The following is a 15,907-nucleotide window of genomic DNA, read 5'->3' on the forward strand; positions in this document are numbered from 1 at the left end:
GAGAGGTAGTCTTTGTTTTATTAACGCCTTCACATGATTCTATGAGACCCACACATATTATGGAGGGTAATCAGCTTCCAAAGTCCACTGATTTAAAATGTTATTCCAGGGAGGGATTTAAGATGGCAAAGTAGTAGGGGGACCCTGGGCCTGCCTCATCCCTCTAACACAGCTAGATTAACAGCAATTCATTTTGAACACTTATGAAATCGATCTGAGGATTAAAATAAAATCTGCACAATAAGAGGGAAAGAACGTGACAATGGCAGATATGAGGTACAGAGAAGTAAATTGGGGGAGAGAAAAGCCATGGGGTCATGGAGGAGAGGGAGCCCTTTTTGCAGATGAAGGAGAAAAAGGGGGAGGGAGAGCAGTGCATTGGGTTAGTGCAAGAAAAACACTTCCCCAAAACCATTGACTGAGGAATTGAGTGAAGCTATCACCAGGTTTTCAGAAGCAGTGGAGCTCAAATTCAGGTTTTAGCATTTACCAGAGTCAAGCTGGTTGGGTGAAGGAGGACAGAGGCCAGAGAATGGACAGCCTGGTGTATAGATACCCTCGATCACACTGGGAGAGAATGTTCCTCTCCCTGGAGTACATTTGGAAGAGGGTATACTGCCTTTGCAAGGACAAAAGACTTAGGGGGCACCTTTGAGTGGCTGTTCATCAAAAGAGACGGAAGAGCATACAGAGGGTAAATAACCTGGTTGCTGTTTTTTGCTGTGCTTCACCATAAACTCCAAGCACCTGTGCTCCCGTGTGATGCTTTTCTGGGACAAAATGATATCAGACAGGACTTGGTGAGTCTCTCCTCCAGTGGAGGGGAGTGGGTCACCCTGTATTGGGTCCTTTAAGATATGGGGTTTTGAATCCCGACCATGTGTGGGAGATAGAACAGGGGAGAACTGTGCCACCAGGTGTGGCGAGGGCCTGGGAACAGAGAGGGTTAGGGCAGGGATCTGATGGAAGCCTGGGACACAACAGAGGAGACTATTCACTTTTCTGTGAGGGTTTCCTGAATAGTAGAGGGCACCAGCCCCCTCCTTCACGTTTCCTGAGACAAGAGAGCAGGGTGATCCCATTTTTGCCTTGGCCCACCAACATGACTGGACTTCAGTGAGCAACACAGCACTCCCAGGGAAGCCTGGAGCCACTTACACGAAACCCTGCCCCATGTGCCCCACAGGGGCATCTTTACTGGAGCAGGTCTGACTGTGATCCAGCACAATGGGCCTCTCTCCCAGAGGACCAGCATGGTTCCCAGCATTCACTAAGTCTGCTGATCACAGAGTACTGCCAAGTGTCAGCTTAAGTTCTGGTGGAAATAGTACCAGGCTTCACCGCCCCCCCCCCCCCCCCCCCCCCCCCCCGACCAGGCCTATCTTAAACAAATCAAAGCACACCTAGTTAGAGGTCTAAACACTGCACTGTAAGCATGGAGGAACTCTGTAGATGGCTGACCTATGGGAAAGAGCAGCCAAAACACAACAGCATAGTGCACATAGCATATACCAGAGAAATTTCCTAAAGCACTAGGCCCTGGACAGTGTATGACTCCTTCTTAATATAGCATTCTCAGGAGCAGAAAATAAAACAAGACTTCATACAAAAGACAGAAACCTAGATAAAATGACAAGACAGAGGAATTCTCCGCAAAAGAGAGAACAGGAAGATATCACAGTCAGGGGTTTACTCAAAACAAATATAAGCAATATATCTGAACATGAATTTAGAACAAAAGTCATAAGAATACTAGCTGGGCTTGAAGAAAGCATAGAAGATATAGAAGTCAGCAGAGATAGCCTTGCAAGACTAAAAACTAGTCGGGCCCAAATAAACAAAAACAAACTATAACCAAGATACAAGGCTGACTAGATGTAATCACACAAGGTTGAAAGAAACAGAGAAACAGGTGATATAGAAGATAAAATTATGGAAAATAATAAAGCTGAAAACAAGAGGGAAAGAAAATTGTTAGATCATGAATATAGATGCAGGGAACTCAGCAACTCTATCACATGTAGTAATATCCATATCATAGGAGTCCTAGGAGGAAGAATGGGGAAAAGGGATAGAGATTTATTTGGACAAATTAGAGCTGAGAACTTCCCTAATCTGGGGAAGGAAACAGGCATTCAAATCCAAGAGGCACAGATAATTCCCCTCAAAATCAACAAAAATGGATCAGCATCAAGACATATCATAGTGGAAATTGCAAAATACAAAGGTAAAGAGAATTCTGAGAGCAGCTTGGGATAAAGGTTCTTAACTTACAAGGGTAGACACATAAAGTTAGTAGCTGACTGTCCACTGAAACTTGCCAGGCCAGAATGGGATGGCATGATGTATTCAACATGCTAAATGGGAAAAATATGTGGGCAATGATACTTTATCCATCAAGGCTGTCATTCAAAATAGGAGAGAGAGAAAGAGTTTCCAAGACAAACAAAAACTAAAGGAATTCATGAACACTAAACCGTCTTTACAAGAAATATTAAAGGGGACCATTTGAGTGGGAGAAACCAAAAGCAACAAAGACTAGAAAGGAACAGAGATAATCTACAGGAACAGCGATTTAACAGGTAATACAATGGCATTACATTCATATTTATCGATAATTACTCTGAATGTTAATGAACTAAATGCTCCAATCAAAAGATGCAGGATATCAGAATGAATAAAAAACAAGACCCATTGATATGCTGCTTTCAGAGACTCATTTTAGATCAAAGACACTTTCAGATTGAAAGAGAAGGGATAGAGGAATGTTTATCATGCTAATGGATATCATAAGAAAGTTGGAAGAGCCATACTTGTATTAGAAAACCTAGATTTCAAACCAAAGACTATAATAAGAATGGAAGAAGGACACTATAGCATACTAAAGGGGACTATCCAACAAGATCTAAGAATTGTAAATATTTATACCCCCAATTTGAAAGCAGCCAAGTATATAAATCAATTAATAACAAACTTAAAGAAACTCATTGATAATATACAATAGTAGTAGGAACTTAAATCTCTCACTTACAGAAATGGACAAATCATCTAAGTAGAGGATCAACAAGGAAACAATGGCTTTGAATGACACACTAGACCAGATGCATTTAACAGATATAATCAGAGCATTTCATTGTAAAGCAGAGGAATACACTCTCTTTTTGAGTGCAAATGGAACATTCTCCGGAACAGATCACATGCTGGGTCACAAATGAGCCCCCAACCAATACAAAAAGACTAAGATTATGCCATGCGTATTTTCAGGCCACAATGCTTTGATACTTGAAATGACCTACAAGAAAAAATTTGGAAAGACCACAGATACATGGACGTTAAAGAACATCCTACTAAAGAATGAATGGGTTAGCCAGGAAATTAAAGAAGAAATAAAAAAATACATGAAAAGAAATGAAAATGAAAACATGACAGTCTAAAACCTTTGAGATGCAGAAAAAGTTGTCCTAAGAGGGAAGCCTATAGCTATACAGGGCTTCCTTAAGAAGCAAGAAAAGTTTCAAATATACAACCTAATCTTACATGTAAAGAAGCTGGAAACAGAATGGCAAATAAAGTATAAAACCAGTAAAAAAAAAAAAAGCAAAATAATAAAGATTAGAGCAAAAATAAGAATGAATAAATATATGGAAATACAAAAAAAGCAATAGAACCAATCAGTGAAACTAGGAGCTAGTTCTTTGAAAGAATTAACAAAATTGACAGCCCCCTAGCAGACTTGTCAATAAGAAAAGAGAAAGGACCCAAATAAATAAAATCACAAATGAAAGAGGAGAGATCACAACCAACATTGCAGAAATACAATTACAAGAGAATATTATGGGCAATTATATACCAACAAATTGGGCAGTCTGAAAGAAGTGGATAAATTCCTAGAAACATGTAAATTACCAACACTGAAACAGGAAGTAACGGAACACTTGAACACACCCATAACCAGCGAAGAAATTGGATAGGGAAGCAAAAATCTTCCAACAAACAAGAGTGCAGGGCTGGATGGCTTCCCAGGGGAATTCTGCTAAACATTTAAAGAAGAGTTAATACCCATTCTTCTGAAACTGTTCCAAAAAATAGAAATGGAAAGAAAGAAGACTTCCAAATTCATTCTATCAGGCCAGCATTACCTTGATTCCAAACCAGACACAGACCCCACTAAAATGGAGAATTACAGACCAATGTCCCCGATGAACGTGGATGCAAAAATTCTTAACAAGCAAATTGAATCCAACAGGAGATTAAAGGAATTATTCATTACAATCAAGTGGGATTTATTCCTGGGCTGCAGAGCTGGTTCAATATCTGCAAATCAATCAGTGTAATATATCACATTAATAAAAGAAAGAATAAAAACCATATGATTCAATAGATGCGGAAAAAGCATTTGACAAAATATAGCATCTATTCTTGATAAAAAAAAAAACCCTCAGCAAAGTAGGAATAGAGGGAACAAACTTCAGCATCATGAAGGCCATATATGAAAGACCCACACTTAATATCATCTTCAGTGGGGAAAAACTAAGAGTTTTTCCCCTGAAGTCAGGACACAATAGGGATGTCCACTCTCACCACTGTTGTTCAACATAGTGCTGGAAATCTTAGACCCAGCAAAAAGACAACAGGAAGAAACAAAAGGCATCTGAATTGGTATGGAAGAAGTCAAACTTTCACTCCTATCAGATGATAAGATACTGTATGTGGAAAACCCAAAGGACCCCACCAAAGAATTGCTAGAACTGTTAACAGGAATTTGGCAATGTCACGGGATATAAAATTAACATACAGATATCTGTTGTATTTCTATATACCAATAACGAAGCAGCAGAAAGAGACTAGAACTGACCCTAGTTACAGTTGTACTAGAAACCGTAAGATACCTAGGAATAAACCTAACCAAAGAGGTAAAAGATCTGTACTCTGAAAAGTATAGAACCTTTATGAAAGAAATTGATGACACAAAGACATGGAAAAACATTCCATGCTCATGGATTGGGTGAGCAAATATTGTTAAAATATCCATACTACCCAAAGCAACCTACACATTCAACACCAGCTATATCAAAATAACACCAGCAGTTTTCACTGAACTAGAACAAATAATTCTAAATTTTTTTCTGGAACCATAAAAGACCCCAAATAACTAAAGTATGTTGAAAAAGAAAAGTGGGATGCATCAAAATTCTGGACTTCAAGCTGTATTACAAAGCTGTTTTCATTGAGACAGTATGGCACAAAAATACACATATAGATCAGAATAGAACAGAATGGAGAACCAGAAATAGTCAACTCATCATCAACAAAGCAGGAAAGAATATCTAATGGAAAAAAAAAGACAAGTCTCTTCAACAAAGGGGGTTGGGAAAACTGGACACCTACATGCAAAAGAATGAAGCTGGGCCACTTTCTCACGTTCTATTAAAAAATAAACTCAAAATAGACTAAGGCCCTACATGTGAGATCTGAAACCTATAAAAATCCTAGAAGAGAGGACAGAAAGTAATTTCTCTGACATTGTCTATAGCAACATTTTTTCTAGATATGTTTCCTGAAGCAAGAAAAAGAAAAACAAAAATGAATTATTGGGACTACATGATATGTCTTGTGGAAGGCTGATTCAAGTTATGTCTTACGGGGCTTCTTTGTGCCTCTTGAATTTGAATGTCTATTTCTTTTCCCAGATTTGGGAAATTCTCAGTTATAATTTGGTCTAGTGTCCCTTCAGGACCTTTCTCTCTGTCTTCCTCTTCAGGAATTCCTATGATATGGATATTGTTCCGCTTGATTGTATCACTCAAGTCTCGAATTCTCCTTTCCTGCTCCTGGATTAATTTCTCTCTCTTTCAGCTTCCTCTTTTGCTATAACTATATCTTGTAATTCACTTATTCTTCTCTCTGCCTCGTCAATCCTTGAGGTGGCTGCCTCCAGTTTGTTATTCACCTCACCTATAGCCTTTTTTAACTCATCATAGTGCCTAGTCATTGTCTCAGTTGATTCTTTGATGCTTTTCTCATCTCCAGCGATTAATTTTATGACAAGTTTTTTAAATTCTTGATCCAGTATGTTGTCTAGGTCTGCCTTGAGCAGTTCTGTGGCTGTGACTTCCTCCTAGAGGTTCTTCAGGGGAGAGTTCCTTCATTTTGTCATTTTTGCTAGTTTTCTGTCTCTTGTCACCTTTAGAAAGCTCGTTGAGCACTGTGCACCTGTTAATAGTTCTCTGTTAAAGGAGGCTTATTGACTGTCCAGGGCCTGTTGTTTCAGGAAATATTCTTTTAATGGTGTCTCTCAGTTTCTCTTGTTGTGCCTTTGAGTATTTTATTTCCCTACTCAGCAATATTTGGGACTCACTGTCATGCACACTTTGGCTTGTTTCTTGGTGTAGTCTTAAGAAGGAAAACAGACAGACAAACATGGGCCCCTCCAAAGCTGGTCATAACTCTGTATTCATGGTTAAAGCTTGTAACTATAGGGTGAGTGGACATTGAGGGATCCTTTAGTATAAATTTGTCAGCTTTTTTTCTTGTTCTAGGTAGATATTCCAGGTTGGTCTAATCTCTAAACCTGTCTATAAACATTCTGGATGCTGAATTGAGCAAGAAATATTTATATTCAGTGTATAGAATTTTACTTGATTACTTTGCTTTTGGTATTTTGTTCCTACTCTCAGCTATAGCAGCTACCCTTCATCCAGAGAACTTCTCTTTAACTCTCTTGAGAAAATAAACCATAGTCTTCTGCTGGGATGGCGAAGGTATAGTTGTTTCGGTGTATGCGGTAGAGTATCAACAGTTCATTTCCCTTAATTGACTTTCAACCATTCCTTGAAGTTTTAACCTTCAAATACACTTCCGGAGGTACCTGGTACTACCTATTCCTAAACTCTTTGGAACTTCTGCCGTGTAAATTAGGTTTGCTTTCTTGGCTTTCCTTACTTCCAGCCATGAATTCAGATTTCTCAAGGTAGTTCATGTTTATCCACCTACTTTCCAGTTTGCAAAGTCTTGTTGCTGTTGTCTTCTTTTCCATATTCTTTCTCTCTTAAAAACCCTTTTAGGGTACTTTTAGGAGATGTTAAGAGTATGTATAAGTTAAAGCATGCATTTAGTGTGTCAGCTTTTTGTTTCTTAAAACTTAAGGAAATTTCAAACACATGCAGAAGTAGAGTGAATAGTAATATGAGTCCTCATGAATCCTTTTCTCAGCTTCAAAAATGGTAAGTTGTCAACATATGGCCTATCTTTTATATATATTCCTCCACCTCCTCTAGATTATTTTATAATAGTCATAGACCTGACATCATGTTATCTATAAATTCTTCTGCATATCACTCTGAAAGATAAAGGTTTTTCTTCAAAAAGTAAAATTATAAAGCCATTATTAAGACCCAAATAAACCTAATAATTCCTTGATATCAAATATTTGCTGAATGTTCAAATTTCCACAACTTTATCACTAATTTTTTTTACATTTGGTTCATTCAAATTTGTATTAAAATAAGGTCTAAAGTGTTTTTCTTTTTAAATAGGTGAAGATCTTTTTTCAGTTTATTTATTTATTTTGAAAGAGAGAGTGTGTGTGATCATGGGTTCCCCACTGTCAGCTCAGATGCTGACAAAGGGCTCAATCTCATGAATTGTGGGATCATGACCTGAGCTGAAGTCAGACACTTAATGGTATAAGTCACCCAGACAGCCCTAATATGTGAAGATTTTAATAGACATTTCACCAAAGAAGGTTCACAAATGGCTTTTCAGCACAGGGAAAAATGACAACACAGTCGTTAGAGAAATGCAAATTAAAACCACAGTGAGATACCACTACACATTTGTTATACAACACACACACACACACACACAGACACACACACACAGACACACACACACCTTCAATTAAATGGCTATAATAGAAAGGTGAACAATAACAAATGTTGGCAAAGATATGGAGAACCTGGAACCTGCATTGCTGGTAAGAATATAAAATGATGGAATCACTCTGGAAATCAGCTTTCACAGTTTATTAAAAAGTTAACCATAAACTTACTGTGGTAGTTCTATTAGGTATCTACCCATGTGAAATGAAAACATATGTTAATGACTATTAATACTCGTATTAGTCATAGTAGTACATCCCTGGAAACTATACAAATGTCTGTCAACTGGTGAATGGACCAAAAAAAATGAGGTCTACCTCTACAATGGGATTCTTTTCAATCAAAAGCAGCAACCTACCAGGATCTGCTACAACATGAATAAACTTTAAAAACATTATGTATTAACTGAAAGGAGCCAGTGTATGCAAAAGACTATATAATGTTTGATTTTATATAAGTGTAATATGCATAAAAGGCAAATTTATAGAAGCAGAAAGCAGATTTAATGGTTTCCTGTGGAGGGCACAGTGTTTTTTAATCTATAGGTTTTCCACTTTCCCATTTGCTTTTTATATTTTGGTGAACACTTACCTTTTTATCCTTGGCTTTTGCTTGACTCACCTAATACTAACATTCTGTATACTGTTTCCCCTCCAAAGTTGCTAAAGGAAGCTTCCCTATCCTTGGTCACAATGTCTTGTCTTAGGGCTTACTTTTTCAGCTTTTTGTTTTGGTTGTTGAAAGTATTAAATCAGAAAATATGACTAATTTAGCGTGATTTCAGGCATGTAGTTTGCATTTACATAAGTGTATCCATATTGAGATTTGGAATCAAGAGGATACACACACACATGGTATAGGAGTGCTGACAATACTGATTCCATTTTTGGCCCCCCATCTTGTTTATGTCCAAATGATGACCTCTCTTGACTACTTGTTCTGGGCCACTTGGAAATTAATATATATGCCTTAGAAATGCCCTCCAGGGCTCATTCTGGCTTCCCATGCATGAACCTGTTAAAGATAACAGTCTTTCCCCTTCCTGATGCACAGGTGGTGCCACAAGATCTAGCGAAAGGTTAGCTGTCAATGAAATGCCTGTGACCCTTTGATCTTACTACAGTGCTTTTTTGTGGCTCATCATTCTATAAAATCTGTGGATTATGATTTGGATTTTGTGGAGAATAACTGTGTAACTGCTGTGGATCGTCATTCACCTGATCCCTGCCCTGTCAGTTACCCTCAGTAAAAACTCCATGTGAATTGTTTGGAGTTGCCTGCTTCGTTTCCACCTTTAGAGTGCCTTCTTAGTTTGGGGGATACTGTTACTGTTCTTCCTCTACTTTCTTTTTTTTTTTAATTTTTAAAATGTTTATTTACTTGAGAGAGAGGGATGTAGGGGCAGAGAGAGGAGATGCAGAATCTGAAGCAGGCCCCAGTCTCAGCTGTCAGCACAGAGCCCGGTGAGGGTCTCGAGCCCATAGACCATGAGATCATGACCTGAGCTGAAGTCTGATGCCCAGCCGACTGAGCCACCCAGGAGGTCCCTTCCTCTACTTTCTAAAACATAGAGACAGAGAAAGAGAGAAAGTCACAGAAGGAGAGACACAGAAATGTTTTAAGGAGTTGGCTCATGCAGTTGTGGAGGCTGGCAAATCTGAAATCTATAGGACAGCCAGGCAGGCTGGAAATTCAGGTAAGAGTTGATGTTTCAATCTTGAGTCTGAAATCTACAGGGAAGGCCGGGAAGGCTGGAAACTCAAGCAGGTGTTCTGTGTTACAATCTAGGGGCTGAATTCCTTCCTCTGGAAACCTCAGTCTTTACACTGAAGTTCTTCAACTGATTGGATGAGGCCCACCCACATTATGGTAGATAAAGTGCTTTACTGATTTAAATGTTAATAACATTAAAAAATACCTTACCAGCAACATCTAGACTGGTATTTGACCAAGAAAGTGGCTACCACAGCCTAGCCAAGTTTACACATAAGACTGTCACCATATCTATTATTATCTCTCCACTTTGATCTTCTTTACTCAATGCTGAATTAATACATTAATAGCACTTGGGGAGAAGAGCTCAAAGAAAGAAATTCAGCAGAAATCTGGCTCTGATGAGCTAGGGCAGTGTTTTTTTTAATAATAGCAGTTCTTAGCTCAGAATGCAAATTAGAATAATCTGGGGTTGTTTTAAAAAGAGTGGCTCCTATCACACACCAGTTGAGACCCAGGTGATTTAATTGGTTTGGGCTGAGAACCTCTGAGCTAGTCACAGCTTCGTCCCTTGCTACCCAAGCGTCACCTGGAATCTTGTTAAAGTGCAGTCTTGATCTCATGCAGTTAAGAGTTTGGAAGGGTTGGGGCACGTGGGTGGCTCAGTCAGTTGAGTGTCCGGCTTCAGATCAGGTCATGATCTCAAGGTTTGAGAGGCACTGGGAGAGCCCCACATCAGGCTCTGTGCTGACAGCTAGCCTGGAGCCTGTCTTCGGATTTTGTGCCTCCCTCTCTCTCTGATCCTCCCCTGCTCATGCTCTCTCTCTCTCTCTCAAAAATAAATAAAACATTAAAAAAAAGAGTTTGGAAGAGTTAAAGATCTGCCATAATTCCATTCCAATGTTTAGGTTCCAATATTATTGTCGGCAATAATATGAAAAGACCGAATTTGGTTCATTGTAAATTCAGTTAATTAATTATTGATTTTATCAGTAGGTTTCCCTCTTTTAACATGCCATGACAGTATGAAAAAGTGAGCACAAGCTTACATTGCCTTGAATTGTTTCCTAAAGAAAGAGTGATTTGGTAAGTACTCAGCCTTTAATGTGGAATTTCTCAGCAACCAGAGTCATTATGTGGATTTGGGGAAAATAATGTTTAAAATGTCCTTAGACCTTTTTTAGTTGATAGATGATTGTGTTTAGAATTTATAGTGTTAGAAAAATGATAGATGGTGATTTGGAATCTTTAAACAAAAAAGTCTGTCTTGAAATAAGAAATACCCAAAGTCAGTGAGAGATACAGAAAGGACTCAGTTTCCTCATTTTTTTTTAAAACCTAACTAACTTTGAGGTTAGTGGTCCTGGAAAGGTAGTGCTCTTGGATCATCATGGACAAGAGTCAAGCTATCCTTCATGAAATCCCATATTTTGACACTTACTTGCTTGGGGATTTTGGAGGAATAACTTTCCAGTGGTGAGTTTGCTTATTTTAAAGTAGGGTCACATACCCACAAACCACCTCACATGGTAGATTGAAAAGAATAACCTGTTTAAATGCTTATTATAGAGGAAGTATTTAGCAATGCTTCTTTGGAGTGAGCAAGAAGATACGCCAATGAGAATGTCCACTTGCATTGATTGAAACCAGCATTGAGTTCTTAGCATAGCAATTATTGCACATAATTATAAAATGAATTATGTTTTAATAAGTAAATAAATTTTGCTTTACTAATCAGTCTCTAGTATTTTTTTGCCAAAGGGAGCCACTTTTCCAGGGGTGGAACATTAGAGCTAAGAAACCAGATCATGTATTCCTGTTGAAATCACTGAGCTATTTTATCAAAAGAAGTACAATTCAAAACAACTTGTTTTTGTTTATCACATAGCTACAATTCTGGTCTGGACTTGAAGCCTGTCCAGCAATACATTAGAGTGAGGAAGTTCCTACCTCCCTTGCCTTAGAAATCCAAGTTATTTTAGTGAGGCCCATAGACTCTCCTGCAAAGAGTGGTCAAGGGACTCTGATGCAGTGAATTGTACTTGTATTTGTGAAAAAGTCTTTAATGAATACAGTCTTTAGTTGTAGTTGGCAGATCATTTTTCTTTTTGCCTGCATATTTCTGTGCAATGGAAGTAAGATACTTAAAAGTGTATTTCTGCTGGTGGTTGTTTTATAAAGGAATATTTAGGGTCAGTGCCCCTTCTTATTCCCATTTGTCATTTTCTGTCTAGCTATAGCCAGTTTTAGGAAAGCCACTTTGAAGAAGAACATTTTTTCACTTGAGTTATTACCTAGGGCAAGACACACTTTGTCTTTTTAAAAATCCAACTAAAATACACCTTTTTGCACTTTCTCTTATGAAACTGTGTTAAATCATTTTGGTTTCAAGGAATGGAGCCTTACTCTATCTATCTAAAGGGAGGAAAAAGGATTTATTGTGGAGAGTCATGTGGACTGGAATTGGAAGTTGTGTGGACCTCTTAAAACTCTAGGAATTCATTCCTCTCCCAGTGCCTCTCTTTTGGGTCATATAGCACATAGTCAATGGACTATGATTAATATTTGTAGAACGAATGAATAGCTTTTTCTCTTGTTCCTTCTGTTTCTCTCCCCGTTTGCTTCTTTGTCCTTTTGTTATGAACTAGTCTGTGTCTATTTTTAGGATTAATTCCATAAGGAGACAATATGACTGATTCATCAAGTTATCATGGATGCTCTATTTGGACCCATTGTATCAACTATGTATTGGCCAGATTACGGAGGGGGCATACTTGAGTCAAGTGCCTACCTTGGGCTAATCATTGACCCCAGCCTATATCTCTTTTTCTAGTCATGAGGCTCTTGTTAACCTGGAGCAAGATGTTGGAAATTGTAGGTACTGAGACTCATATGTCCACTATGGAAGTTTAGTTCCAGTTTAAATTAATAGGGAAATAGATTGGGAAAGAAGAAGAAAAGAGAATTAATATTAAGGAGCTATTAATTATAGGATACATTGTAACATTTTTATGTATCATTTAACTTCTTCATAGTACTGTACTGTAGGTTTAATATTCTAATTTTATTTTATTTATGTATTATTATTTTTAATATTCTAATTTTAAATGTAAGAAAAATTCATCTCAAAGATGTTTAACATCTTTGAGTCTTTCTCCAAGTCACTCTGTAAGTATGTGGTGGAGTCTGGGATGTAAACCTAAGTCTCTTTGCTTCCAAATATCTCCTCTTGTTAAAACACCCTGATTTAGGAGAGCTTTATTCAATGGCAATGGAAATATAATGCAGGCCACTATGTAGCTTAAAGTTTTCAAGTGATCACACTAAAAGAAGTGAAAAGAGACAAATGAAATCAATTTAATAAATTTAATAATGTATATTATTACTAGTGAGGTATTATACATTCTTTATCTCATACCAATTTCTCCATCTAACCATTTACTAGAGTTGTGATCTGCATTGAGCCTTTCAGGCTATCAGTTACTGATCCATTAAATGGGAGATTAAAATATCTCATATACCTGAACTGTAGGGTAGTGCATTAGGTAATTTATGCAGGACCAAGAGTAAAGATTCAAAATGGCTTCCTGGGAATTTATTCTGGGAGCATCCATAATTGAATTCCAGCTAATGATAAATGCTGCTAGCTGCTTTAGAGTGACTTGTCAGGTAATCTATAAATCATGCTTTGAATTTCTTTAAAGTCAGATCTTTAACATTTTTGACAGCTTCTATTAGAAAGAAAAAGATTCGGTTCCTGAGTGCTTTTTTTGTGTGTATGTTTGAATGTGTGCCCAGTAATGATCTGCAAATTAGTTGACTATATCTATATCTATGTACTACAAACTAATTTGATAATTTAACTTGTGGGGATACAGTAGATCTGTCACATTGTCATTTCTGTTGTTCTGTCTTTATTTCTGATGTTTCAAGTTTCTTCTGGTATTATCTCCTCTGTCTGAAGAACTTCTTTTTAGAATTTCTTTTAGAGATGTCTCTTTTATTGTTGTTATTGTTGTTAAGTGTTCACTTTTTTGAGAGAGAGCATGGTAGAGTAAGAGGTAGAGAGAGAGGACAGAGGATCTGAAGCAGGCTTTATATTGACAGCAGTGAGCCTGATGTGGGACTTGAACTCACGAACCATGAGATCATGACCTGAGCTGAAGTTGGACGCTCAACTGACTAAACCACCCAGGTGCCCCAAGAGGTCACTTGTTTAGTAGATTCTCTTAGGTTTTGCTTATCTAAAAATGTCTATTTCATGTTTATCCCTGAAGGATATTTTTCACTAGGTATAGAGTTGTGGCTTGAATGTTCTTTTTTTTCCCCCCCCAAGTCCTTTAACAATGTGTATCGTTTCTTTCTGGCCTCCATGATTTCTGATGAAAGATCGTGCTTTGAAGTCATTAATATACTAGAAGTAATGCATCATTTTTCTTTGGCTACTTACTTGCACTGTTTTTGCCCTTAGTTTTCAGAACTTTGATTGTCATATGTCGAGGCATGGATATTTTGGGGTTTATTCTTTTTGAGGTTCACTGAACTTTTTGAATCTCTGGATTTATGTCTTTTGCTAAATTTGGAAAGTTCTTAGTCATCAATTTTTTAGGTATTTTCTTTCTACAGTACATGCTTTCTCTTCTCCTTTTGGGACTGGGATGATACAAGTACTAGACATTTTGGTATTGTCCTGAAGGTGTTGAGACTGTTTATTTACTTTTAAAACATATTTTCCTCACAATTGTCTACATGAGATAACTTATATTGACCTGTCATAAAGTTTACTGACACTTTCCTCTGTCATCTTTATTGTGTTATAGAGCCCGTCTAGAGAGTTTTAAAATTTTGGTTATTGAAAATTTTCAGTTCCAAATTTTATAGTTGTTTCTTTTTTATATCTTCTATTTCCTTGCTGAAACTCATTTTTCCATTCATTTCAAGAGTGATTTTAATAACTACTTTAGTATCTTTGTCAGGTGATTCTAACATATGTATATCCTGGCATTGGTGTCTATGGATTTTCTTTATGCATGTAATTTGGATTTTTTTTGGTTCTTTGCAATGCTGAGTAATTTTGTATTATGTTCTGGACATTTTGAATATTATGTTAGGAGACTCTGGGTCTTATTTACATCCTATGAAAGGTTGATATGCTTATTTTAGCAGGCAGTCAACCCAGAGGGTTTAGGTTGCAAGTTTTGACCAGGACTTCTATGATTTATGGGTTCAGTATTAATTACATATTCATTGCTGTTGCAGTACTAGTCTGCCTGACCTATGTGTGGCCAGCCTGAGATCTGGGTAGTGGTCTATAATTTAGCTCAGACCTCAAGTCTTTGCTCTGGTATTTAGGATCATATCCATTCATGTGCAGCTCAGGATTGGTTCATTTGCCAACCCTCTCCCTCTCTATAGTATTCCCGGTGCTTTTATGTCCCTGAACCAGAAAACAGGGGCTCTAGTTATTCTATTGTGTCACACATGTCCCATGGCAACCCCTGTGTTCAGGGCCAGGAGAAAAAACAACAACAGGAATTTCCCCCTCACTTTTAGGCCACAGTTCTTCTAGTAGGAAAGGAATTTCGTTTTTCCCTCAAGTTTCAAGGCATTCATGAGTCTCTCCCTGCTGTCATTGTTGCTATTGCCACTGCCATAAGATTGCCCGAGGAGTGAGGCATGAGAAAAGAGAAAATTAAAAATAATAAAAAAAGAAAATTGGGATTTCCCTTATTCTCCCTGAGTTTTAGGAATCCTGTTTTCCACTTGTTAGGCCAGAACTGGAGGGCTTCTCCTGAACTCTTTTCGTTTACATCTTGGTGTTTACTCTGGTTTTGGTGTACCTTGAATTCAGACTGGAGGATAATGAAGGAAAAACAAGGAACTCACTGTTGTTATTTTGAATTCTGAGCTTCTTCTCCAACCCACCTGCTTTTTTTTATTCTTTGGAGCCCTCAAATAGCTACTCTATGCATTATGTCCAGGTTTTATGACTGCATTCTGTGAGAGGCAAGGTAGAATAATGCCTTTTCCATCTTACCCAGAACCAGAACCCTAAAGAAGCATATTATTAAGTTCTCACTAATGGTTTTAGTGGAGGAAAAGTAGTCACAAAATTATGTATTTATGCTTCATTTTAGCTTTCACTTGTCATGACTAATTGCTTATTAGTAAATTAAGAATTTCTGTCTTGATGGGGCTCTTGGTATAGGAAGGTGAGTTTTCACTTTTACAAATCTTTCAATTTGCATAGACTTAGAAAACATTTCCCTGTGATAAAGGATATAATCATAGTGTGTGATTTGGGAGTAATAGTC

The 15,907-nt window shown here is 37.7% G+C and overlaps 1 protein-coding gene across 2 annotated transcripts in view; it reads left to right on the top strand.

Annotated features, from left to right (window-relative positions):
• The window catches only part of ANKS1B (ankyrin repeat and sterile alpha motif domain containing 1B), a 1,093,013-nt gene that overhangs the window by 92,732 nt on the left and 984,374 nt on the right, over nt 1-15,907 (top strand). The gene's annotated exons all lie outside the window — the stretch shown is intronic.

Source organism: Suricata suricatta, chromosome 10 (genome assembly GCF_006229205.1).
Source record: "Suricata suricatta isolate VVHF042 chromosome 10, meerkat_22Aug2017_6uvM2_HiC, whole genome shotgun sequence".
In the NCBI taxonomy this organism is placed as follows: domain Eukaryota; kingdom Metazoa; phylum Chordata; class Mammalia; order Carnivora; family Herpestidae; genus Suricata; species Suricata suricatta.